The sequence below is a fragment of the Lonchura striata genome, chromosome 6 (assembly GCF_050655825.1).
Source record: "Lonchura striata isolate lonStrDom1 chromosome 6, ASM5065582v1, whole genome shotgun sequence".
Lineage (NCBI taxonomy): Eukaryota > Metazoa > Chordata > Aves > Passeriformes > Estrildidae > Lonchura > Lonchura striata.
Window position 1 is genome coordinate 10,264,476 of NC_140708.1, and position 27,752 is coordinate 10,292,227.

The 27,752-nt window shown below is 42.6% G+C and overlaps 1 protein-coding gene across 15 annotated transcripts in view; it reads right to left on the reverse strand.

The window, feature by feature from the left end:
* The window catches only part of LOC110473259 (protocadherin-15), a 632,634-nt gene that overhangs the window by 468,895 nt on the left and 135,987 nt on the right, over window positions 1-27,752 (reverse strand). For all 15 annotated transcript variants that reach the window (XM_085583141.1, XM_085583131.1, XM_085583143.1 and 12 more), the window contains exon 3: window positions 1,246-1,323. The gene's annotated coding sequence lies outside the window, so the exon portion shown is untranslated. The remainder of the gene's footprint in view (window positions 1-1,245; window positions 1,324-27,752) is intronic.

The following is a 27,752-nucleotide window of genomic DNA, read 5'->3' on the forward strand; positions in this document are numbered from 1 at the left end:
CTCTGCTTTATTCACTGAGGGTGGGTGTCAGGGAGGATCTGTGACCCGACCACACAGCAAGGGAGTTCAGAGAGCCCCGAACAAGGGGCGGGGTAGGACTTATATCGGGTAGCGAGTAGGAGGGACAGGGTACAAAGGGTCCAATAGGAATAGGGCTAGGAGGAGGAGTTGGGATGAGATAATAGGGGTACAACAAATGGGAATGAGGGAAGGGGGTGGTAACCGGGGGAAGAACCAATTGCAGACAAAGAACTTAAGAACATTCTAGAACTAAGGGCAAGTACAAAAGTGATTGACATAAAGGTGGGCATAACTGAAGGTTACATAACATGAGGGGAGTGGTAGGTTTGATGGGCAGCTTGGAGGCGGGGATCTACACAACAGCCTCCTCCCAAGGCATGTTCGGGGGAGCTTTTCCCAAGTCCCCTACCACAACTAAATATTGTATTATATGAAATACAAATTCACAGTAGGCGGTATTTACCTGGTTAATCCACAGAATTAAAGAGAAATACAAAAAAATACACGAACCAAGAAGAAACACGTTCAGGTTCCCAGCTGTGACAGCAGCAGATCAATGTTTGCTGTGCCATCCTGACTTGAGTATCTTTTCTATGATCATTTCTCCAATTTATATTCATTACAGAACACCTGCCAGATCTGTTACCCAAATTATTTGGTGTCCCTGTTGTATCCCCCAACGTGTGAAACCACCCCTTGTGCAATCAAAGCTCAAGTCTGCTTTGAGAATCACCACATAAAAAAAGATTGATTTTCATCTTGGAAATGTCAGACTTCTGCCTATAATGCTCAGCTACATTTTTCAGGAGCAGTAAAGTTCAAAAAAGAGCCCCAGCCCTGACACATCTCCGACACATCATGATGGATGTGACAGTTCTGCTGCTTTACTGCCAGAAACGTCCTGCTACAGAATGAGGCAATCAATGAAGAATAATAAATCTATCCCAGACCCCAGAACTATTTTTTGTACATGCAGAACAGCAGAAATGACACATTAGTTATACCTCTGGAGGTAATAAACCATCACGCTTTCCTCACTATTACACAATTCCAGTTAAACAATTTAATCTTTACCTATTTTATCTGTTCAACACTTCAACATCACAATTCCCAATATGCATTTTTGGATTATTAATGGAATGAATTAATAAAAAAAAAAAAAGCAAAATAGGGAGGGAGAGAATTGAAGACATGCTTTGCAGTTAAAAGAAGGAGTTTTCTTACCATTTTTTCTGGTCCCTCTGTCAGCCAGGAGAACAAGTGTTGCTCCAAAGGAATCTGCTGAATTACGTTCCCTTCATCCTGGAACACATTGCTCCTGATTAATACTGACTCAGAAATTTTACCTTGAGTGCACAGCACAAATACATTTCATTTCCCTTTTTTTGAGAAGTCCTGTGTTTGAGATAAATTACAGCAAGTTTGAAAAAGTTAATTTGACGTGCATAAATCAAGCCTTTGCAGAGAAAGGATTGGTTTGATTTATAACTAATGCCTTTGAGTGTATTCTCCTACCTATCCTTCAAGTAACAGCCTTGATTTCAGGAAGAAGGAATATACTTCAAAATAAGTATTTTTGGAGATCATTTGACCACACCAACAACAAAACAAGCCCAGCTGTGCCAAACACGGTGATTTAAAATACATGAGTTCATTTAAAATTTTCACTACACTGGCACAATAAATTTGAAAACTGTTGCAGGACTAGATTGATGGTTCCTTGTGCTTGTGTATGATTTCCAAAATGCATCCATGGATCACGCTCATAATTATCTATCTCCTATTTTTTTATACATTCATAAGCACACAGACAATATTTAATGCTGTTGTAACTGAGTTTGGATGAGGCAAAGCACACAGGCAGGTATGTGACTAAAGCTCACTAAAACTGAGAATTAGGAGGAATTCCCAGGCCAAACTGCTCTTTATTAATCTGGCTTTTCCTGGGCTGCAGTTTTAAAGGCAAGAACATCCTGAAACTCTCCCTCTCTTGCCCCCTGAAGGTCACTGGCTGCATTTATAACCAGGCTGAGGAAGGAGCAAGAAGCAAAGTTTCTTTTGCTTTTGTACAAACATTAAATACATTCATAAACCTATAAGTCAGGCTCTGCCCTAGAGCAGTGGGGACCTGGCTATGAAGAAACACTCGGGGTAGGAAATGAGTTTTTATGACACCAAAATCCCTCCTGACTACTTGGTGGCGGCCCTTTGCTAGAAGGCTGCTCCTGAGGAGTCCCCATGAAATGTTAGAGGCAGAAAATGAGAACAAAAACCAGATTTCGGCATGTCTGTGCTTGGACACAAAGCAATCTCACCCCACCAAAAAAAAAATTTAATTTATTTTTGTGTGTGGCCTCGTTGTCCCTGAAATCCTCTGGTCAGACAGAGCTTCACTCATGGGAAGGGCAGGGAGGAAATAAATTCTCCCAGTGCACACAAGGAAACCACAGCAGGCTCAGGAGCTGCCTCCATGGATGATGAAACGTTCCCATGACAATCCCGCTCATCTCTGCATCTCATAGCTATTTCCAGCAAGCATATTTTGGTTTTTTTCCAAGTGGAAACAACAATGCGTTTTCTGAGGATATCAATATTAGCAGGAGCAATGCAGCACTGCTTTTTAGCTGTTATGACAATTAATAAATTAATTTAATATTATGTGCTGAGGGAAGAGGCAGAAAATAACTCAAATGGTTATTTCCCTTCGAGCTGGATGATGTTTTTTTAGAGTATTTTCTCTGAGATCAGTGAAATGCTCTGAAAATAATTTGTAGGTAATAGTTCATTTAAAAAAAAAAAAGCAATAGCTCTAAAAAAAAAAAAAAAAAAAGTAAAATTTTGATTTTTTTTTCCCTAGGAGCTAAAATAACATTTGGAACATTCCTTAATTTTTTAATGATAGGAAAATATTTTGCATTAATATAAGGAAGCTGCTTATTATACCCAAAGCTATTTTTGTATTTCCCATAACTGGCATAACGGTTCACCTAATCATGTCTAATTTTAATGAAATCCTTTTAATTCCTGATACAAACTTAAATTTTTTAGCAAATGTTAAATAAATAGCAAGTTTAGAATCAGTACAGCTCTTGAAGCATTGTGCCATTCCCAACCACATGAAAACACTCTGTAATACAAAGTTCTTCATTTTCAGTTGCCATTCTATAAAGGCTCAGCAGATTAACTCTCAGTAATAACAAACTTGAATATATTGTCTTGATTAGCCCAAATTCTTAAACTTCTTTTCCATGTATTAGCTCAACTCAGATTTTCCAATTTGTTCATTGGTGTCCTTAACAGAGGAACAAGGAAGGATTTCCTGGATGAAGAAAGGAGCAGGGTGGTCTCAAGTGAGGCAAGGGCTCTCAGAGATCAGAGAAATTCAAATTTAATCTTCCAGCCCCTTCATGATCTGCTGACCTTCTTTGTGCTCATAAAGGAGCAGTAGGAATTTAATTCTAAGCCAAGGGAGGAGATTCTCCAAAATCTGCTTTCCTGCACTAATAGGGACAGCAGAGCAGTGTTCCCCACATTCCAGCTGAGGGATTTGTCTTTGATGCTTCTCTTCAAACATCAGAGGACCAGAGGCCACCCGGGCTTTGTCCAGCAGCAGGAAGGGAAGGTTGGTGCCATCACCCAGTGAAAGCCTTGGGGTGGTACAGCAGAGAGCAGCTCTTCCCTCCAGCATCCAAAATTCCAGGGGCAGAGGGAATGGTCACACCTCCCCGATTCACTGCCTTTGAAATGCTGCCTTCTCAGCCTGCCTGACAGGTTTTATTCTTTATGTACTCTGATTTAAAGTGTTTTAACCCTCAGGTATATCTGAAGTGAATGAAAGGATTGCTTGGTTGTTTATTTTGGCAAGTTAGAGATTTTTCTGTCTGGAATCACAGAATCCTGGGTTGCCAGGGACCCATGAGGACCCAGTCCCACTCCTGACCCTGCAATATTGCCCTTTTTAGGGAATTTTTTTCTTTTAAATCAGTGCAAGGGCAACAGCATGAGCAGAAGTTTAATCAGCATCCTCCCTCAGCTCCTCTCACTGAATTTTGCTGATTGTGATTCTAAATGCTGCTGAGATTTAGCTCCTAAAAATGTGTCATAACAACTCCAGCAGCACTGACACTCTGACCTTCAACTCTAATTAATTTTAACAGACATGGCTGTGTTTTGAAAAACTAAAAAAAAAATAAAGATCTGCCCTGCTCTTTTCTAAAACAAATAAAAAGGTAAGAGTCAGCCTACTGAATACACATCATGAGATTCACAACCCAAATAAACTTATTAAAATGGCTTCTCCTAATTGTGCTTTAAGAAAGGGGTTTTGACCATGGGCCCAAAACCAAACCACAAAAAACTGACCAGAACCAAACCAAAACTCACCAGAAGACTGCTACACTAAGGCTACATCAAAAAAAAAGAAAAAAAAAAACAAACAAAAAAAACAGTTTCAAACTAAAAGCAAACAAGATCTAGATACGTTTCATGTAATTTTCACATCTGTAGTGGCTTTTAACTGTATAATAAAATGAACATATTTTGCAAAAGCTTTCTGAGACCTCCCACTGCAGGTAGTGAGGGAACCTCAGCATCACCTTTCCTTTGTAAAGTCACTGTAGAGTCACCTAAGTCATGTTTAAAACAAAACTTATCACTCAATTAATTCAAGACCATAAATAATGATTTTTTTTTTCCCCTAGTGAGATTAAAAATATAGTCTATTCCAGGTCAGGCATGTTTTTACAGCTACAAATAATAACATTAAGGCCTTGTAGGTAATAAAATAAATTCAGAATTAAAACCCATGCTTTATCCAGACTCACTCTGTGACTTTACAGAGTTTAACACAGAGGCTTTCTTTTCACTTTTCTGTAGTGTCTACTTAAACTAATGTGACTGTGAGAGACTTTAGATGAGTGAAAGACTAAAATCCCACTGACTCCTTTCATTGATCTCAGACTATTGAAGAGCCTGTTGTTCAGAACAGCCCAGGAGAGGTAGAATTGTGAGAGGGGATAAGGCAGTGTGGCATTTTATAATAAAAATGTTTTCACTCCCCATGAGGTGAGGCAATTAAAAAACTCAACCCTTTTTATATCATTTAAACACAGTTTGCATGGCTCTCCCTTCCTCAGAGAATCCATTCCTTGGAGAGGAGAACCAAATCTGGGGAGTTCAAGGGCAGTGAGTGGAGAGCTCTCTCCATGAACTCAGACATGCAATAACCAGCTCCTGAGGCAGCAAATAAAATTCATCCCTTCAGCAGCTATGAAACACAGAACACTAAATAATTCAGCTCCCAAACAGTAATTGCGGGATGTTGGCAGCAGGAACTGCCAGCCCTGAGGATGCAGAGATGACCCCAGGATGTGCTGATGTTCCTCCGACCCCGCTGAAAACTGGAAAATGAGCCCCTGCCTTATAGAGAGGTGCTCTGATGTACAGCTATGATGAGGGAGGCTTTATAAAGAATTCCCACTGTCCTCAGCCTGAAATGCTTGGGTGCCAAGACAATTTCCCAGAACACACTGAAACCACCTGAGGAAACTCTTCCAGTCCCTGCTCATTAATCAAGGATTGATGCTGTTGCTCCTGGCAGGTAAAAATCACCTGGAATTCCCAGCTGTGTGAGGCAGGGCAGTGTCAGAGAGAAGCAGCAGCTCTGCATTGCACACAGCCCACAGAGGGGCCCAGTAAATATTCCCAGAATAGCTGGGGCTGGAAGGAGCCTCTGGAGAACATCCAGTCAAACCTCCCTGCCCAGGCAGGGGCACCTGCAGCAGGTGGGACAGGGACACGTCCAGTTGTGTTTGGGATGTCTCCAGAGAGGGAGGCTCTCACTGAGCATCTGTTCCAGGGCTCTGCCACCCTCCATGGAAAGTTTTTCCTCACGTTGGGATGGAACTTGCATTGTAGTGCCACTGTTCCTCATCCTGTCACTGGAACAGTGACAGAATGGAGCCTGGCACCCTCCTCTGCCAGCCCCTGGAGATGTCTGTGTGGAATGATGGCATCCCCCCTCAGCCCTCCTTCTCCAGACTGACCAGGCCCAGCTCCTGTCCTCATCAGAGAGATGCTCCAGACCCCAAATAATCCCTGTGGCCTCTGCTGGACCCTCTCCAGCATGTCCTTGTCCTTCTTGACCTGCAGAGCCTACAGCTGGACACAGCACTCCAGATGTGCCTCACTGGGCAGGGCAGAGGGGCTGGATCCCCTCCCTGTCCTGCTAGCCACACTCTTCCTGATGTCCCCAGGATCCCACTGACCCTTCAGGCTACAAGGACACTTCATCCACTCATGGTCCCTTGGATCTCAGCAGCACCCCCAGGTCCTTCCCTGCAGAGCTGCTCCAGGTGCCCCCAGCCTGTGATGGCCCTGGGGGTTGTTCCTGCCCAGGTGCAGGACCTGCATTTCCCTGGTTTCTCTGCAGGTTTCTCTGCAGCCTCTCAAGGTCCCACTGAAGGTCAGCTCAAGCCCCAGGTGGATCCACCAGTGCCCCCAGTTCTGTGCCAGCAGCAGCTCCCATCACCAACACTGCCCACACCAGGATCTAATTCCATACCAAGAAAATTTCCGTGTTTTCTCTGATCTTTCCATCACTTTTGCACCTCACTGCAGTACTAACAGAGCCAGAGCACAGGGAGCTGCCAGGCATTGATTTCCTGCTATCTTTCCTAGTGCTACCTGTCCATATGATAAGGGGATTTTGTCACCAGGACAAGGCCTGGTCAGACAGAGTGATACCACCTGGAAAGCCCAAGGATCACCTTAGGATGGGATAAACAGAGGGGTCTGTACCCAAAATGTTCTGGAAGGCAGACCCCAGGCGTGCTGGTGGTGTATTCCAGGAAAGGAAAGTCCCAAATTTCCCAGATTTCCAGTAACTCCCTTTAAGTGCTGGTTCCAGCAATGCCATAAAACTGGTCCCCACCATCTTCATTCTTTCCTTCTCTGAACAGCTTACATTTATCTCCCTGTGTTCAGACTTGACACAATCCAAACTTAAACCATGATATACAGAATAGCCAGAAAAAATAAGTATAACTGTTACTCTGGTGGACAAAAAAAAAGGTAGCACAGATAAAAAATGAGTCCAGCTGCAAGTCTGCATTATCAGAGCACCTCAAAAATGCAAAGATCAAGTATTTGGTCTGATTTTTAAAAACTACTGCAAGCCCAGGTATCTCATCAAGCCTTTCCAAAAGAATCTGCTTTCCTTCAGGGCTTTTCATGTCCATCCTATAGAAAGGATAAATATTCCTTTAAGTGGCAATGATTTCTGAAAGATGAATTTCTAAGTGATTTATGCTTCAGGCAGTGTGTATAAAACCTGACAGGAAGCTCTAAACTGGTGAGCGTTCCTGCACTGCTCTTGCACTGATTTCAAAGAAAAAAATCACCCTAAAAAGGGCAGTATTTGCTTGAGTTCTGAAAACAGAGTCCCAGTCTTAAAGGATGGCAAGAGTGGAGGATTATCACTGATGTGGTGACAAAGATTTTCTTAGGAAGCCAACAAAATTCCTGAGAAATGTATCCTGACATAAAAAACTTATCAGAAGTTCTGCTCTCCATAGCTAGCAGTACCTCTGGAATCAGTGTGCTCCATGGTTAACAATCAGAACATGGCAAGAACCAGAACAATAATTTTGAGGATAAATGAAAGAAGTCAGTTTAGCCATCCCTGCTAAGGAGGGACAATCATGATAGTCAAAGACAAATCAATGTATTTATAGATTAATGCCACAGGGCAAAATACTAAAAATAGGAATTGAGGAAATAATTTAGTCTAATATCCCTTCCCCAAACTCTGAAAAATTTTCTTCAGCATGTGTTTTTTTTTTTTTTCCAGCATTAGTGGCACCTGCAGCCAAAGACAAGTTGGCAAATTAAGCACCTTGCAAAGCCTCAGCCACAGCAGCTTCTCTTTCTCCCAGCTAATTAAAGGGTTTCCTCTGAGCCTGAAGCTGTCTAATCATGGCAGAAGCATTCCCCCATCATTAGGGATGACTTGAATCAATCCTGCAGCAGGATGCAGACTCAATTTCGTATTTGATTTTTAATTATAAGCTCTAGATACCAATTTCCCTAAGTTTTCAACAGAAACATTAAAGAAAACCAAACACCATGACTGAGATTTCACAGTCTTTTGTTATTCATAAGTGGACTAAAACTGAGCAATTTAGCTTTCACAAAAACCAGGCATAATCCAAACGATTATAGAGCTCAAATCCCTACGTGTCCAATCCTGCTGATCAAAACCAATGGAACAGGCAGGCCTGAGATAAGATCTCTGTATCATTTTGGCAGCTTTATTGTTATTGTTTTTTAACTCTTGGTAAAAATAGGGCCAAAAATCTTTCAAGAGATCTTTCATTTCCTTTCCATGCCTTACAAGAAACAGAAATAAGTATATTGTGGTTTAATGTGCTAAATCAGACAACAGGTTTTAAAACACAGTGTTGGCTGATTGCAGCACTAAGAGTAAGATAGATTCTTAATTGTTTTTTTTCTGGACATTGATTCTGAAATTACTGGCTACTCCAGGGGAAAAAAAAAAAAAAACCAGAAAAAAACCCAAAACAAACAAAAAATCCAAATGGTTGCAAGGCAGATTACACTTTAAAAATTCTAGTTTCTTCTTTGTTGTTTTGAATACGGGCTGAGAGAGGCTGCTGTGTTCTCTGTGCCTTTAACAGACAGAGGCAAGACTGGAGGAGATGAAATAGGCATTTTCTCTGGAATTCCTCAATTCAGCTGTGAAGAATTTCATCTTTTCCTTTTACCTTGGGAGTACAGCTGAAGAAATGCATAATGCCCTGTGCACAGAGATATTTTAGTGCAGCTGCATTGTCTCAGCAAACAATAGAGAGCCTGGAGGAGAGCACTGCTAAAAATAATTCCCCAGCTGAGGTCAGGAGGAGAGGACTCATCACACACCATCCCTGTTGCCCTCATCAGGGCACTTGTGCACCTCTGGCAGCAGCTGGTGCCAGCACATCACCAAACCCAGAGAATTTATGAAAAAAAAAAAAAAAGGGTTCCTGAGTGGTATTAAAATAGCAATTGGAAGAAAATGGAATCGGGCACTTGGGCAGAAATTGTAGAGGTAGGAGCAGGCTGTGCTTTGTCATCTGCAGCACAGTTCAATAGAGAAATAGAAAATCTTTTACAGAGATCATTCCAGCCAAGGGGAGAGCAACAATAAAAGAAAGTTCTCAAAACAAGTGTAGGCATCTTCAGTTTGGGAATGAACTCTTTATCAGGTGGGTAAAACCTGGGAGACCAAAACAGATTTCAACATCAGAAAATTCTCAGGATAATTCAGTTTAAGCCATTCACATACACATGAATTGAAACATGATTGTGAAACTACATCAGAAAGTATGGAAAATACAGCAGTTTTCCTGTCTCTGTTTCTAGTCTACCTAAGTCCAGAGCAGCTGTAAGTCTGAAATCCTTCCCAATTTGTTCCAAATCTGCTCTCTCAACATGTGAAAAGTCAAAATACACATCCTTCCTCCAGGAGGGGTTTGGCTCACAGGAGGGAAAGGGTTGGTGTTAAGAACAGCTGCAGTTATTCAGATAAAGGCAACTCAGGAGCTGAAGAGAAAGAAAATAAAAAACAAAACCCAGAAAAACACACACCAGAAAAACCACACCTGAAAAAACAACAGCTGAGAAGGCTTTAAGACATTTGCTTGAGGGAAACATATCTGTTCAAAAAAATCTTAGCTTGGAACAGTAATTAACACACGATGAAAATTATTGAAGTGAAAATGTATTTAAGCAAAAGTCATTAAGGTAGTGATTTTAGTGATAATTAGCAACAGATGTGAAAAGTTTTTACAGAAGAAGTTAACAAAACTAAGCCATAAAAGACATTGAACTTTGGTCACAGACACTCTTGTGGACTAGGCTGAAACCCAAGTTAAAATCCAAGGTTTAACCCACATTAAAATCAAAGTTACACATTTAAAACTAAAGATATTGAAGCAATTTAATCATCTCTACCAGATTAGAATAAGAAATAAGGTCATTTAGGAGTTCTGCAAAATGGGGCTCAGATCCTATAGAACATCTATATTCAGACAGATTCTTTTAGGATTCTTTAAAAGTCACCCAGCCCAGCCCTGTGGCTACACTTCAGTTCCAGCCCAGGGCTGAGAGTGGACAAAACAGCACCACCTCCAAAGCCTGGCTCAATAAATCCTGCTTGAGCAACCATGGTTCAGCATTAAACTCAGACACCAAGGCTTTTTAGATGGCATATTGGGAAAGAATTGTTCCCTGGGAGGGTGGGCAGGCCCTGGCACAGGGTGCCCAGAGCAGCTGTGGCTGCCCCTGGATCCCTGGCAGTGCCCAAGGCCAGGCTGGACAGGGCTGGGAGCAGCCTGGGATGGTGGAAGGTGTCCCTGCCCATGGCAGGGGATGGGATGAGATGAGCTTTCAGTTCCTTCCAAACCAATCCCTTCCATGATTGGTAAATTCTCATGGAATCATGGAAGGGATTGGATTGGAAAGAACTGAAATCTGGACAGAAGTGCCCCAGTTCAAAGCCCACCTCAGGAGAACCTGGCAGTAATTCCAGCCCAGGACATGCACATGGAGCATGGAGGTTCCCCACAAGCTTGGAGGCAGAGCCATAGAGCAGCAGGAGCAGCATCTCTTCTGGCACAGCCAAGAAAAAGCTGCTGTGCTGAGCTTGCAGCTCGTGCTGCCTGAACTGCTCCCAGTGACAGACAAGTCCCCACAGAGTGAGCAACACCATCTGCAGAAGCAGCCAAAAATGTCAGGTATGACCATTCCTGCAGGATGTCAGGTGTAAATATTCCTGTAGGATGTCAGGTGTGACCATTCCTGTAGGATGTCAGGTGTGACCATTCCTGTAGGATGTCAGGTGTGACCATTCCTGTAGAATGTCAGATATGAATATTCCTGTTGGATGTCCAATGTGACCATTCCTGTAGAATGTCAGATGTAAACATTCCTGTAGGATATCAGATACAAACATTCCTGTAGGATGTCAGGTGTGACCATTCCTGTAGGATGTCAGGTGTGACCATTCCCACAGTGTGTTTGAATGGTCATTGTGCCAGGGGAAAGTGGAACATCAGGAGATGATGAAAATGTGTCATCTTGCTACATCTCAAACACCTGCTGAGACCTGAAGAGACAATTATGGTCCAGTGAAACCTGAACCTGGGTGGCTTTGTCCTGATCCTGAGCTTCACAGGCAGGGGAGCCAGCAGCCTGGAAATGTCTCCTTAGGGCTCTGCAGTGCTTTGCTCCCAGCTGGCAGTGGACAAACCACCAATAACTCCAGAACAAAACCCTGAACCTTCTCAGTTGTGTCAGCAGAAGCTCAGTCTCACAGACTGAGCAGCAGCTTCAAATATCCAGTCATCAAGTGCACCACAGACCAGTTGTTCACATTGTGGATCCCTTTCATCCATTATTTATCAATGGAAAAAGCACAGAATGAGTCCAGGGGAGAACAGGAAAATACTTCTCAATAACCACAATAGGCCTAACACCTCAGATTACTAAAAGGTCACCAAATTTACCACTAATGAAAAAAAAAAATCACACAACCCAAAACCTAAAATAATCCATTTATATGATCAAATGTTATGGCTGATAAAGTAGAAGCTAAGCAGAACAACTCCAGCCGGTTCTGGCTCTTGCACAACAATTAAATATTTAGTTTTTATAATACAAAATATTTAATCAAAGCTCTGATATCATAAATACCTACAGGTACTCCACACATAGAACAGGACATGCCAAGTGGGTGATTTTAGAGTTTCATGCTTCACTTCCCCAGGCTGCTCACATTTCCAAATGCTTTTTTAATCCTCAGCTTTGCTGCTGCTTTTTGCCAACTCCGTTCAGGAAGAGCCAGAGACCCGCTGAGATCCTGGGGAGCAACGTGAGGTCTTATCTGCAACACCACCTCTTGTCTGGGCTGTGTACTTGAAATTAATCTTTTTGGAGGGCAGAGGAGGTGAAGGGAAAGAATGAGGAGGGGAGAAACACCTTGAGAGTTTAACAAAACAAGGCAGGATGTGCTTAATTTCTTAAACCTGACAACACGAAGGCCCAGAGACAAGATTGTTGCTCACTTCCCACACCGGCTGTGCAAGGGCAAACACAAACCAAGCTCAGTGAAATGAAGGCTGTGAGCACAGGATAAATTTGTATAAAAGAGCCAGAGGCAGTTTGAGGCAGGATGTTGAGAGCAGCCTCGCTGCAGGGGACACGGCAGCAAAACGAGCTGCTCCATCTCAGAGCGTGCTGATTAATGTGCAGCAGGATTATCCAGCACAGATTCTGGGAGGGCACGTGCCTCTGCAGCCTAAATGCCTCGTGTTAGAGGAGAATCCACAGTGGAAAACCACTGGAGGTTTGGCACAGCACATCTGGGCTGGCCAGATACCAACACACACAAACTGCAGAGTGGCACATGACCTGAATGGCCTTAGGATGAAGGAGGGCAGGGATGGATGGAAAATTGAGAAGGAATTCTTCCCTCTGAGGGAAGGTGAGCCAGCCCTGGCACAGGGTGCCCAGAGCAGCTGTGGCTGCCCCTGGATCCCTGGCAGTGCCCAAGGCCAGGCTGGACAGGGCTTGGAGCAGCCTGGGACAGTGGAAGGTGTCCCTGACATGGCAGGGGTGGAATAAGATGAGCTTTAAGGTCCCTTCCCACTCAAACCATTCTGGGATTCTGTGATACTAAAGACTCCTAATCAGTCAGAGAAGAGATTTCTTTGGATTCCCACTCAATCCCTTGGATTTGATGATGACTTGCACCCTCAGCAAGGCAACCTGTTTGGATTTCCCCTCTCCTGCAGTCATGCTGGGTTATTCCCAGCAGCCAAATTATACATGGTCAAATTCTCAAACCTGGATGCTCCTGGAAGAGAGAGGTATCAAATGGCAGAAGAAGGAGGCTTTGTTCCTTGCACTCCTTCACAAAGGAATGCAGCTGCAGGAATTTTCCTAAAGCAAATTTCCAGCCTCCCTATGGCACAACTTGGCAAGGGCAGAAGGCAGCTGCAGAAATCTGGAATTCATTTTCCTGACAGATGTTTCTGGCACTTTCCTGGTCTCACCAGTGACCTTGTGGGGCAACTTCACTGCTCCCTGTCGTGGCAGTGGGAGGAGATCAGTGTGGGGGGCCTGATGGAAAATCAGTTTTATCCTCTGGAATTCTTCCTTCCCATCATGAAATGCTTTTCTGTATAACAAAAATACGCTGATATTTTTCTACAATTTTTACAGAACACTGAGACATACAATAATTATACAAATGTAGAATAAAACTCCAATAGCTTCCATTTTATATACACATACAACTTCTAAGGCAAACACATGTTGCAGTACTCAACAAACAATGTAAAATAGCTTGGGATATGAAATACCCAAACTTCTGGTGGTTCTTCTGAGGATTAAAATCCATTCTCCCATTATCATCATGTCTCATTTGTTAGCAGCTCCACATGATATTTACAGCCTCCTACTGCAGGAAAAGACTCAAATTAAACCCTGTTTCTGAAGTGTGGATTGCATGTTCTAGAATTTCAAGACTGTAATTTATTCCCTGAGATTTCTCACCCTGGACTTGGGAGTATACCCCAAACAGATCATTACTTGCACCTTTACTTTCACAGATGTTCTTTTTACTCCAGAGGGCTGTAAAATATTCGGTCTTGAAGAAGCTCATTAAATAACCTCTGCAAATTTGCATACTTCTTAGTTTAGAACAAAAAAAGTTTACTCTAGCTTGGGCATAATCCTGCTCAACAGTGGACACAACATTGAATTTTACTGCCTCTAGGATAGAAAGAACGGAATTCTTTTGTTTCCTACAGCCCAGGTAGCAGTGTTGTCCTGAGATGCCAGAAGACCACCACTTAAGGGGGCTCAGGGTTGAAACCTCCCTTTCCTGCCAAACACACCCTTCCTTGTCATTGTCCCCTCTGCTGCCTCCTCAGTCCCACAGTGCTGTCCTGTTCAAGGCTGCTCCAGCAGCTATAATTTTGTATTAAATCCCCAATTCTTGAACACAACAGGCTGCTTTCCCCCAGTGCTGTCTCCAAAGCTGCCCTTGACAGTTGATGGAAAATTCCAACGAGGTGAAGAAAGCTCATTTAGAGAGCCATGGAATGGTTTGGGCTGGAAAGGACCTTAAAGCCCATCCAGTGCCACCCCTGCCATGGCAGGGACACCTTCCACTGTCCCAGGCTGCTCCAAGCCCTGTCCAACCTGGCCTTGGGCACTGCCAGGGATCCAGGGACAGCCACAGCTGCTCTGGGCACCCTGTGCCAGGGCCTGCCCACCCTCCCAAGGAAGAGTTTCTTCCACTGAATTTGCAGTAATGACTCCAGAGTAAAGTTATTTGTTTTCCTGCAGCTTGGAAATCAAGGGAATTAAGTGACTTGCTTGCAAAAGCAATTCACCTGAGATCTTGTCACCTGAAACAAACAGTGAAGAAATGGCAACTTCTGACAGCAGCTCCCAAAAATGAGAGACTGCAGGATTTGGCTCAGGCAGTGAAGCAGAAAGTCCCTCCATTCCAATGGAATTTATGGAGCTGCAGTGAGGACAATTGCCATCAACAGAGGCAAAGTGCACCTGGATTTGGGCCTCCAGAAAACATGGAATGTTTCAGCTCTTTAGGAAAAGCAGTAGCAAAAATCCTCTCCCTTCTCATAGTGCTAAAGTTCAAATTTCCTCTCCAATTTCCCATTTCTGTGCGCAGGTTGTTCAGGCTGCAGCTTCACATGGGTCACCTGAAATCCATTGACGGGGAGCAAAAGATGTTTGTTGTACAATTAATGAATCAAAATCCTCCATTTCCAGCATTCCCAGGAGATTGATTACCTGTATTATTTAGAGAGCTCAAATTTAAATTCTGAGCAGCTTCTAATTCTCGTACTTGAGAGCACTAATGATTCATCCTTTCATCCCATTTGGCTTCTAAGCAGACACAAGTACAAAAATTATGCAAGAATTAAAATGAGCCACAGCATTAATTCACAAACAGCAAAAGGCAGGGAAGAGATTGAAGTTATTACAACATGGTTCATTCTGGAAAACAGCAGCAGCTCCAGCAATAAACTTTGTTTTAAAGTTCAGCTCTGTGAAACTTGTTCCTCACTCATTACAGAAGGGTGTTTTATGGAAGTGCTGTCACAGAACATAAAACCCAGGTATTTTTTCATTGGGTATTTATGACACTAAGGCCAGTGTTTTACACCTCTTGCACATTCAAAGGTAATACTCTATATTTTCACTTTCAAGTTAAAATAACCTTGCAAACACTTCAAAGAAATGTACTTCTACACTGCTTTTATGAGTTAGCAAAGAGACAAAATAAGCAGAGGGCAGATTGCCATGAACTCCCTGTTCTGGAATACATTTAGTTCTCCTGCCACAGCAGCTGCAGCTGCCCCAGGGATCAGGGTTGGGAAGTGGAATCACACTGACATTATCCTGCCATCTAACCGGCTGCTCCCACTGCAGAGCATCTACAGGTACCCCATGTCAGCACTCTGCCTTTCTTTGTGGCACTGGGATTTGCAAGATTTATTTTTTAAAAGAGAAAATCTCTCTTCAATCTCTGCTCTGCCTCGGTATCTGAATAAACAGATGCCAGAATAAATGCTGATCTAAAATTAGTGATGTCACATGAAGATGGCAAAAGCAAACAAGTTCACAATAAGATTGTCCCTTCTTATTCAAATCAGCAGTTTATAAATTTCAGCCTCAGTGATGCCTGGAGCAAAGGAGGCTCAGGGGGGACCTTGTGGCTCTGCACAGCTCCTGCCAGGAGGGGACAGCCAGGGGAGGTAGGGCTCTGCTGCCAGGGAACAGGGACAGGACAAGGGGAAACGGCCTCAAGCTGGGCCAGGGGAGGCTCAGCTGGTACAGCAGGAAAGAGTTCTCCACTCCAAAGGCTGTAAAGCACTGGGAAGGGCTGTCCAGGGAGCTTTGGAGTCCCCATTCCTGGAAGTGTTAAAAAATGTGTGGATGTGGCACCTGGGGACATGGTTGTGGTGAGCAGGGTGGGGCTGGTTGATGGTTGGACTTGGTCTTGAAGGTCTTTTCCAACCTCAGCGATTCTGTGATTCCACAGCTGCACACCCTGAGCATGTTTCCTCCAGGTTATTTCTGTATTTAACAGCCCACCTAATCCAAAAGATGTGGAAGTTCCTTCCCTCTTCTGCCACAGATGATTTCTTGAATTCTGACCTTGAAAATGAAATTTAAGACCCAAAGGTTTTGGTCCTCCCTCACCACAGAGCCATCTCCGAGTTAGAAAAGCCCAGCCCACCTTAGCCCTGCCCCTCCCTGTCCCAATTAACATCACAAAGAAACTCGAGGACAGAGTTTCATGTATTTGAAGTGAGAGTAGAGTTCTTGGATTCAATTTATTCCAGTATTTTAAAACCAGATCCTTTTAATATCACTCCAAAACCAAGTGGAGAGTATGTGTTTATACTGATATTAATGCAAATGTGTCTCATTATTTCATAAACAAAGGTGAACCTTGGGAGAGTAAGGAATAGAGAGTTTGCTAAAAATTAATTTTAGAAGAAAATATGTAAAATTCTGGCTTTCTATACAAAGAGAAACCCTTTTATCACTACACCTCTTTATAAAGTACTTCCTGCAATTGCTGAATCCCTCCCACAAAGCACTTTTGAATCAAAGTAAAAAGAAAATAAATTTTTCCAAGGCGTAACAATTCCGGGCCTTGGAAGCAGCAACTTCCGAGGTCCTCAGAGGGTTCTCTTGCCATGCACACTTCATATTTTCCAATAAATCAGAGAAAAGTACTGTGCTTAGGTAGAGGAAGAGGGAAGGAAGGACAAGAGAAGGAGGAGAAGGAGGAGAAGGAGGAGAAGGAGGAGAAGGAGGAGAAGGAGGAGAAGGAGGAGAAGGAGGAGAAGGAGGAGAAGGAGGAGAAGGAGGAGAAGGAGGAGAAGGAGGAGAAGGAGGAGAAGGAGGAGAAGGAGGAGAAGGAGGAGAAGGAGGAGAAGGAGGAGAAGGAGGAGAAGGAGGAGAAGGAGGAGAAGGAGGAGAAGGAGGAGAAGGAGGAGAAGGAGGAGAAGGAGGAGAAGGAGGAGAAGGAGGAGAAGGAGGAGAAGGAGGAGAAGGAGGAGAAGGAGGAGAAGGAGCCTTCCCCAGCTTATTTATCCCAGGAATTTTGAATTAGTGAGGTCATCTGAAGGTAACCACGCTTGTAAAAAGCTAGAAGAAAAACAGGCAAGAAGAAGGCTCCAAAACACAAAAGGTGATCTTGGTACATGACCTTTGGCCTTAAGGATCCCTTTGGAAGTGCCCTACTCTGGTCTGGGCATGTTCCTTCCACCCTGGGAGGTTGTAGGGAAGTAGAGGGGAAACTTGAAGAGGGAAGCAAAACAATGTGCAGCAGAACTAATGCAACTTAATGAGTAACTGTTCCCATCTTATTTGTATTTGTCCCTATAGTCATCCTTCAATTTAATGAACAAAAAATGCAAAATATGAGGAGTATGTGGAACACAGTTAAAAAAAAAAAAAAGGTTATTCACAGAACTCTAATTTATAAATTTCATGGGCAGTTAATCTAAGTTGGAAACAACTTTCAGAATGAAAGATTTTCTATTTACAGATGAGTGAAATGCCAACATAAACATAAAAGAAAATAGAAAAATAAATTGAAGTATCTCCATTTAAACTTTGTAAACATTTGTCCAGCCTGCCTATCTGCATTCTGTTTATGGGAATAAATCTATGCCAAGTGACAAAATTTACCTTAACTATAAAATGCACACTAAAAATGCATTTGCACCTTCTTACCAAAATTTACCACCCCCACAAATCTGATATCCAGGAGTTGACCCAACACTATTCACACACCAGGATAAAGGAATCTTGAAACAGTTTTCCCATTCCATTTATCTTTCCATTAGAAACACTTCAAAGCAGGTCACCCTACAAAAAAAAGGATTTCAAATTTCTATAGAAAATTCACTGCACAGAAAAAAAAAAAATGTTTTTGTTTCACTGCAGCTCCAGCACAAACACCTCCTATAAACCCTCAAGGTTACAGGGACAGGACAAGGGGAAACGGCCTCAAGCTGGGCCAGGGGAGGCTCAGCTGGGACAGCAGCAGGAATTTCTCCATGGAAAGGCTGCTCAGGCCTTGGCAGGGCTGCCCAGGGAGCTTTGGGGTGCCCATCCCTGGAGGTGTCCCAGGAAGGGCTGGAGGTGGCACTCAGTGCTCTGGGCACAGCTGGGGCTCCATGGGCTGGCAGGGATTTTCCAGCCTCAGGGATTCCATGATTAACCTGGAATAAACACCAGCAACAGCACCTCTGTAATTGCTACGACACACACACAGTATTTAAGTTCAACACTTGGCTGTACAGCAAATAACATTATTCATGTTACTGGACCTAGCAGTGGGGATGATTTTTCAGCTCTCCAGAAAAGGGAAACACATAAAACTCATTTTATTCCTCAGTAATCTCAGAAGTTCCAGAACTTTTTGTGCTGGTTGAAAACATTCTTTCAGTTTTGTTTTATGTATAAACCCTATCTCACTCCCACTAAAGGGAAAGCAAAAGCTGTATTTTTATCTATCAGAAATGTTTTCCCACCAGAAAGAATGTGCAAAAAGCCTGAGTGGTTCTCCAAGGCTCTGTAATGCACTCTCAAGATCCATTTTGACCATGTGCTCCTTCTCCATTGCTGCCTGAGAATGACACCAAGGCTTTAATTTCCTGCTCCAACGCCTGCTGCTCCTGCCAGGCCATGTGGGGCCATCCAGGGCCAGCTCCTCAGCTGTGACAAACACATTTTATGGCACTCCAGCCCACAGGAGGACTGGGGTGCATCTTCTTGTGCCATCCTCAAAATGGAAGCTTAAAATATTGATGAAGGGTATAGAATGCTTTACTGTTACTTGACCCAAGAATGTTGACCTGTTATAAATGTGGTTTTGTTTCAGTGGACCTGGTGATATCTGGAGCATTATCTCCAGGGCTTGATATCTGTGTAAGACACACAGCAAATAGCCTGCACTCCCTCCTTCCTTGTGATCCTCTACATTGAGAGAAGCCTTTTGCATCTGGCACCAATATTTAGAAGGAAACACATTTAGCAGACACACAACAAGCACCTGTTATCTGTGCACAGTGCCATTCTTCTCAGGCACCTCAAACTGAATTAATCCCTTTTTTCGTGTCTTAACAATCACCTATAACCCAACCTGATGCTCCACACAGTTCAACCTCGAGAGGTTGTTCAGAGCCTTGCCCATTTAGGCTTGAAGATCTCCAAGGACGGAGTTGCTTCAGCTTGTCTTGCTCCTTTTTACACTCTTTCATCACTCTTTGATGAAACCTCTTTAGAGGTTTTTCTCTCAAAATTGCCCTAAACCAAGACATTACAGAAAAAAAAAAAAAAAAACAAAAAAACACCTTTCCATGGAATTTCTTATCTGTTCTCAGGTGGAAAGAGCCTTAGCCATCACCTCCCTACCCCTCTTCCAGGTGATTTAAGCCTTTTGGTTCTGTTTTCCCAACTTGCTTGAAGAGGTAAATTACACTTCCCTGATGGCCACAAAACCCAAACCAAAATGGCACTGAAATGTAAGTGAGGTTTCTCTAAGTGCCCCTCATATTCCAGCACCATCTCCTGATTTTCCCAGTTTTTTCCTTTGAGGAGCAGTGTTTCATGTTTGGCACTGAAGAAAGGCCTGAGAATCGCTTATTTAAAGTGACTTCCACATTGACAAAACTATGGAAAATATCAAATAAAATGCAAGAAGGATTATAAAAATCAATCAGCAGGTAAACAATTAATTTACTGAAATGTCACCAAGTTTGCATGGTAGGACTTATTCACCTGGGGACAGCAGAATCCAAATTAAGGATTACACTTCCTTACAGGCTCTTGTGGTAGAGTGCAGCTTCATTTTCTTTTATATCAGCCTCACTTGATGGTTACAATATTCCCAGACAAACACTGTTTGTCTGTAGAACCAGAAGTCATGGATCTCCTGCTCTGCCAGCCTCACAGTCATCTATTTAAACCTTGTGCCACAGTGGAAAGGGAAGGCAAGGGACATTTTACAGATTATCTGGGAGGTGACATCTGAAGGGATTAAGCATGAAAGGGACTGGGATGCTTATGGACGTGGCTTTGAGCCTTTGCTGCTCAAGTGCTGATTCTTTTGTGCCATGGCAAGCCAGGCCAGGCAGCACAGGCAGAGGGGCAGGCTCACACTGAGTGCCAGTCATTATCTTGGAGATACCAATTAATATTGATGCTTTAATTGAAGGATGGGGTCACATAATGATTTATTACTCAGATAAGCATCAGCCTCAAAGGCTGTGAGATTTAAAAGAGCAAGCAGTTGGCCATAGCCCAAAGTAGTCACAAGTTTCTTCATTACAAGGCAATATATAACATTCCAATCCAATAGGAAGTTGCCACAAAGTTAATTTTGGTTTTCTAACCTATCACCTATGCTTAATTCTGCTGCACTCTGTATACTTTGATCCAATGGTTTACAATTACATGTACACACATGTGCTTCTATTATAATATCTAAACTCTTAGCTTACTCCATACAATTTTATTAGTACACTACTAAACCCTTCACCATCTTATCAATGCAGTTTCTCACTTACTTAAGGCATATTCTTACCTACAACTATAGAAACATTAAGTTTATGATTTTTCTGCTTAATGTCTGTGTAATTTTATTTTTACATCAATCCAAGCATCTCCCAAGTCTGCAAATCAAACCCTTCAGTGTCTGTGGAAGTTTCTATCTTCCCATTTTCTACAGCCAGTGTGTGCTAGTGGGGTGGAGAGGAGCTGGCCAATAAAAGTATAAATTCCCCGTCCTCATCCATCCTGCTAAAGCCATCCAGGACTCCTGCAAGGAGCACTTCTCAGAGCCAACACACAAAAGCAATTTTCAGGACCAGGAGACAATGGGAAGGTTGAGGCTGCTCGTGGAGAATGAATTATCACTGCATCCTCCTTTAATGAGACAATTCTGCTTTAAATCACTCATCACTACCACTGCAGACCAGAGCTCAGAAAGAGTCTGAGTCTTTCAGGCCTTGGAGATCCATGTCCAAAAATCCCACAGGAATGACCCACCCTGCTGCCACACAATTCCTTATGTGAACTCCATTCATTTTCCAAACACCTTGCATTTTCAGCTAAATACAGGATGGCCCATAAAGGATCAAGTCTAGGTAATAAAACCATGAATTGATCTTACTACAGGTCAATAACAACTGACATTCCATCCATCTCCTTGGAATTCTACAACAGGGACAGACTTTATGTAACAAGTTTCTGTTTTCTTCTGTACTGTGTTTAAAGAGTTCTGCTAATTGGCTAAGAGATTAAAATAAAAAATTTTCTTTCCTCATAATAACAGAAACCCATTTTTCTCAAAAAACATTACTTGTGCATGTGAACAACACTAGGTAAAACTTTTCTAGAAGATGAACAGAAGAGCAGAAGCCCAAAAAGATGTGATGTTTAAAAAAAAAAAGGCAGATTAGCAGCTTGAAAGAAAAACTGGGATTTTAATTTAAAAGTGTAAAAGAAGGAAGAATTATTCTTTGTACTAATATAACCTGGCAGCCCAAGGAAATTCCCAACCATTCCTGAGAGTCACAAGCCACCACACTGCCATGGATGTTTCCTTAATACCAGAGAGCCATTCTATAAAGCTGCTGAAATCTGGGTACAGAAAATGGATACAGTGGATAGAGAAACCCTTGCCCATGCTTTTATATCCCACACAGAACTTTGCAGTGTCCCTGTAACTTCCAGAAGAACAGCAAAGGGAAGACACAACACCTTTATTCTGATCCACAGCTGCAATTCATTTAATTCATTTCAGAATTCATTTGAACCAAAGAACCAGATCTTTCTTCAGAAAATCCAAGTGTCAGCAAGTCAAGAAAACAAGTCATTGTGGTCACAGAAAAAAAGTACATTTTACTATTGAAGTTTACCCTCTCTTTTAGTTTTAGCCTCCAAAAAGTAAAAAAAGTTAAAATACATTTCCTTGATGCCACAGACTTTAAAATAGTCATGAACATCTTGGGTGACTCCATTTAATAACTCCATGCCATCTTCAAGCAGCCACTTTGCAGCAGTTCCCCAGAAATACCTTTTTTTAAAGGTGTTTCCGAACACATTTAAACCAGCATTGATAAAATTAATGTTAAAAATAACCAGTGATAACCCAAGCACATCAAATTCCAACTTGTGCCATGCAGAGCCCCCCAAGGAACATATTATGTTATGTTATATATTATATTATAATTATATTATATTATTTATTATATTATTAGTTCTGAATGCAGATCACTACAGCCATCAACTTGGGGCTTCTCTGATGGTTATAATTAGCCAAATGACCCCCAAATATCCCCACAGCTCCACAATTAATCCCTGAATGACCCATAAATGAAGAAAAAGGGCCCCAAAGCCTCCCAGCTGACCACAATCCAACCCCCTCTCCTGCCCCCAAATCCTCTCCTGAACCCCCTTAAATCCCTCTTAACCCCCCTTCATCCTCCCCTATCCTCCCTAGGGCCATCCCAGTCCCTCTTAAAGTAGGTTTAAGCTTTAAAAACTCCCACATAGTTTTCCCAGACTATGCTGGAGAGGAATGTTTCTTCCTCTCGTTTATTCCAGGAAATTCCCTGGTGTAACTGTGTTTCTCTGTTGTTTTTAAATCTGTGTTTAGAAGGAAGGACCAAATCAGCAAATGAAACTATGGATGTATTGTAAGCAAAGAAGTAAAACCAGGGAAAAAATTGGGGGTTTTATTCCTCAACTCGACAAAACAACAAGAGAGAGACACTCCAGAGGCATGGCAGATGTCAGTAACTCTTTCACCTACAAATAAATCCCATGATAACACCTATTCCTAAATATTAAATATTCCACCTGTTCAAGATCTCTCTAATGCACAATAACCTACTTGGGCTCTGCTGAAGCACACACCCAGAAAGAAGCACTGCTCTGGAACAGAGCATCAATTCCTTCAGAGATGGTCTCTTAAAAAGCCCTTTCTGATTTGATGATCTGAGCTACAGATCACAAAAATAAGGGAATTATCTACCTCAGAAGAGCACATGATAAATGGTGAATTAAAGGTAATAATTTGCACGTACTCCAGAAAATACTTCTGCTGCCAGCTCGTATCCAGTCGTGCTCAGCAGGAGCTGTGGTGACAATTGGCAGTGCCTGACTCCTCCTTGCCTCTGGTTAGAAATCAGAAATCACAAGAAATCAGGAATCCCAGATGCTTTTGGTTCACTTGATCAGATCCCAAGGTTTCACTTCCAATATATCCTTGTTTGTGCTATGGTTCTCTGGGATGTTTGTTTTCACCTTTACAGACTGGAGGGCTCAACTACAAAACTGCTGGAAGCCTGGATGCTGAAAATTTTGGACTTTCTGTGCTGCCAGGCACTGACCCCCAGGAGAACACTGCATTTGACCTGAGGCTGTGGAGAAGCTTCCAAAATGGAATGACAGAACTGGGATTGTGGGTGTGGAGTTTGGATAGAAGTGTGTAATATCACATGGTGGGAAACTTAGAGTTTAAGGTTTTAGAATACAGTAATAGATATAAAAAAGTTGGAGGTTTCAGGGCAAAGGCTGGTCCTTATTCTTCACCTTCTACATGGATTTGGGTGTTTTTTTGTAACTGGCAAAAAAACTCCACATTGAGGGGCACAGGTGATTAGTTATTGGGTTAAAAGTAAAAATAATTTAGGTGTCACTTTTTAATTGGACAGTTTATCCTTAAAAGGCCTTGTAGAGATAAATAAGGCTCCATTTTGTAACTTGTTAGTGAAGTGCTGTAGAACTCAGGCTTTGTGAGACTGTAACACAGATGAGAACATGAAATACCATCTCAAGTGCTTCAATCCTGACCCTGACCAAGGCAGAAAAAGAAGATAATAATAGACACAAAACTGCCCTAAAAAATAACCCAGGGGTGGCTGAGTTTCCTCATGTCCCCAAAAATCAGTTCTCCACGTGGCCAGCACACTGAGCCTCTGCCAAAGGACACAAGCAGGCATCAGGACCTGAGAGCAGCAGAGCAGCGCATTTCAATGGACATTAAAACATTTCCTACGAGTTTGTTTTGCTGTTCTTGCTCAGGAATGAGTGAAGCAGTGAAGCCAGGCTGCTCCTGAGCATGACATGGAGCAGAACAAAACTGTGCAGGGCTCAAAGACACTCATCTCCTTTGACACATCAATTATGGCAGATTAAATTCTGTGCCCAGCACAAACTCAGATTTGCTCTGAAATCCACTGGGACAGGAAACACACAAATTTGCATTGGGACCTTCTGCATGTCATAAATCCTGCTCTGAATCATGGTATTTATTTCTTAAGTGAAGCAATTAGCAAACAAAAAGAGAAGCAGAGTTATTTTCAGACTACTCTGCTGTTGTTTCATGTTGGATTCTGTTGTCTCAGCTTCTGATTCCACAGGGATATGTTGTCACTAGATCTATTAAACTTATAATCATGCACAGTGTGCAGAAGATCTTTATGTGTTATTTATAATTGCCCAGATAAAATACTCCTCCTTCTCCAACATCGAGCCTTGACAGGATATTTATACCAGTAATTGTATTTCCAATGCATCTCACAGCAGTTACTGTTTTATCAGTACTATTTTTAGGATAGACAGTTGGATGCCTGCTAAATACTCTCATTTTAAATTAATTTCTCCAAACGTTGCCTTCTCCCACTGCAGCCCATACTCTCCTTTGCCAGAATGGGGCAATATCTTAGATTTCTCAAAGCAAAGAGTATAAATTTTTGTCCTGCTTCTGTGTCCTACTTATTACAGCAGCTCTGAGGGGAATAACTAGAAGATGCTTTATGCTTTGTCCATCTTCAAGGCTGGATGTAGGTACAATCCTGAACTTTACCTAGCACAGACTCGAGCAAAAATCTGATAAAAAAAACCCTAAAAGCTTAATTTGCCACATCATTTCCCATTTCTACTCCTCCAGGGTTACTGATACTCTTAGAAAAGATCTTCACCATCACCCAGATTTTTCCTGCCTCACTACCAGTAAGTTCAAAAGAAAATCCACAACAGATGTGGGGTCTGGTCAGGGGTAGAAACAGAAACTGAGTTAATTCAATAAAATCAGCTCATGCAGGATTCTTCCATTAACCAAATCTTTCTAAACGCCCATTGGACCAAGGAACTGTAAATAATAGACAGACAACAACAGCTTTTTGTGGATTACTTTGGTGAGCAGGTTGCTCTGTTGTTTTGAAACCATTTCCCTTCAATCCCTTTCAGGTCTTGCCTTGCAGTTCCTTGGGATGCAGGAAACGAGGTGGAAAGGGAATGAGCTGAGCTGAAGTTCAGTTGCTGAAGTGCTGCTCTCAGTCCCTCAGAAGCCACCATCGAACTGAGAATGGGCTGCAAGGTTTGAAGGGGAAAAGTGCTGCAGGTTTTTCTGTTTCCTTTATGCCACTATTTTCCTAAGGCTGTTTTGCAGCTCTGAGTTGTTTCCAAGTTACCCAGATCACTGTACATCTCAAATGGAAAAAAGTCTTTTGGAAAAGCAGTATTAAAACAACCTCACACACACACTGAGGCTTAATATAGAAATTCCTCCTGCAGCAAGCACAGAGATGTGCATGTCATTAAAGACACTTGCACAGGGTTCTCACCTCCTTCCTATTCTCCACTGAGTAACCCTTGCCTTGAAATTGTGTCCCAACCCTCCAGACACTGAACACTTCCAAAGGTTTGCACTGAAATAAATGTGACACATCCAGAAATATTTATACACCCTCAATGCAAATAACTATTTCCTGATCTGAAATATCCTGGGAAACAAAAGATTCAGTGCTGGCTTTTGAAGAGTATTCTTAACAAGTGAATGTCACTTCTCCACTCTCTGAGCCCCAGGAGTCATCTGTGGTTGGAGTCAGACTTGGTTTTTAATGCCACTGGAAAGGGAGGGTTCCCTCCAGGCTGGAATCCAAGCAGCATTGATGGGAAGGGATCGCCTTGAGGGGGGGCCCTGCAGTCTCCCCACTCAGCTTTTTCCAGGTAGAGCCCTGGAGATCCTGGTCTGCCCCCAGAGCTGGCCCTGCCTCAGATACCTCAGGGTTTAGCTTTTATAAATTTCAGATTCAGTGCTGCTTTAGTGTGTGGGTCTGAGCTTCACATTAAGGGATGGTGAGCTCTTCACAGAGCAGGGAGACAAAACAATTCCTTCTCTGGCTGGGGATCAAGGACAAATGATCCAAATTTCAGCCCAGGAGCACAAATACCGTGGGCTGAAGAGAGAAAAACAAGCAGGATGGGACTGCCTGGGCTAAAGCTGGAATTGGACAATGAACTCCAAGGTACCAATGGAGCAGAACTGATCCCAGTGAGAGCCCCGGGAGCGCTCGTGCATTTTGGGACCATTTTGGTTCATCTTGGGTGCAGCCCTGGCTGGGCTCTTGTGCTGCCCAAGGTGGATCCATTGAAGAGATCCTTTTAATAAATCCCTGCTTTATTCTTTAGCTCTGCCTGGCTCTGTTCTAGGGCAGCCTTCATAGGGCATCACCTCAGGCAGGAGGGGGAGCAGAGGCATCCTCAGGTCCCCTCCCTGCCATCCTCACTCCCACCCTGAGTCTGTTACCACTCCAGCACTCATCCTACAAGCTGGAAAGATGACAAATCCTGTCATCATTAAACATCATTTTCATCCTCTTTCAACTACTCTGTACCTGCTACTAAAGCAACACATTCACCTTGGCACTCAAATTCCATCTTAAGGTTGGAAATACCATTAGGCTGAGCAATCCCAGGGAAAGGAGGCACAGAAATGTTCCTCTGAAGACTCAGAGCATCCCTCAGAGCAGGTCTGAAGGTCTTACTTAGAACTGCTCTCTGCAGAGTCCCTGCAACTTCCAGCCTTAACAACAGGAGCCCAGGAATGTTTGTTGTACAGGAAGAGCAACTGAAAGCCCCAAATGATGACTGAAGCAATGCTGATGATATTTACAGTCCAGGAGAGGAGAATATGCAGTAGTGGCTTGTGGCCAATTCTCCTTTTCACTGAAGACACACAACTTTGTCAGCAGCAATGAAACTGGATCTTGTTTACCAGTGTGAGCAGATCATAGCACTTTATTATCCTAGTAAATGAAGATAAACCCTGTGAAAAATGCCAATCACTGTTTTTTTTTAAAGTTTAATAATAATAAAATGGTTATAAAAATAGTAATACAATTGGAGTAATAAAGTTTAGAGTTAGGACAATTGCAAGACAATAAAAAGCAAAGAATTCTGGATGCTCTCAGACACTAAGTCAGGAAAAGCATCCCTTGTGAACAAAGGAATCACCCTTAAACCAATAAACCTGTTGCATATTCATACATCCTTCATGGTTACGCCTACATTCTATTTAAAACAAGAACTCTCTTTGTTGTATGTCAACTGTTTCCTTTAACCCCCATGGGATCTTTGAGTCTGAGCAAGGCCTGAAGAAATTTGCTGCTTCTGATAAAAAAGTATAAATTCCTTTTCTTTGGGAGATTTAGGTGGTCCTCGAAGCAAGTATCTCATTCCTAAAAAAAAACTCCCTCCACATACATAGTCTCTATTTTAACATTATGTTGTAACCTGAAACTACATTTACCACAATACGT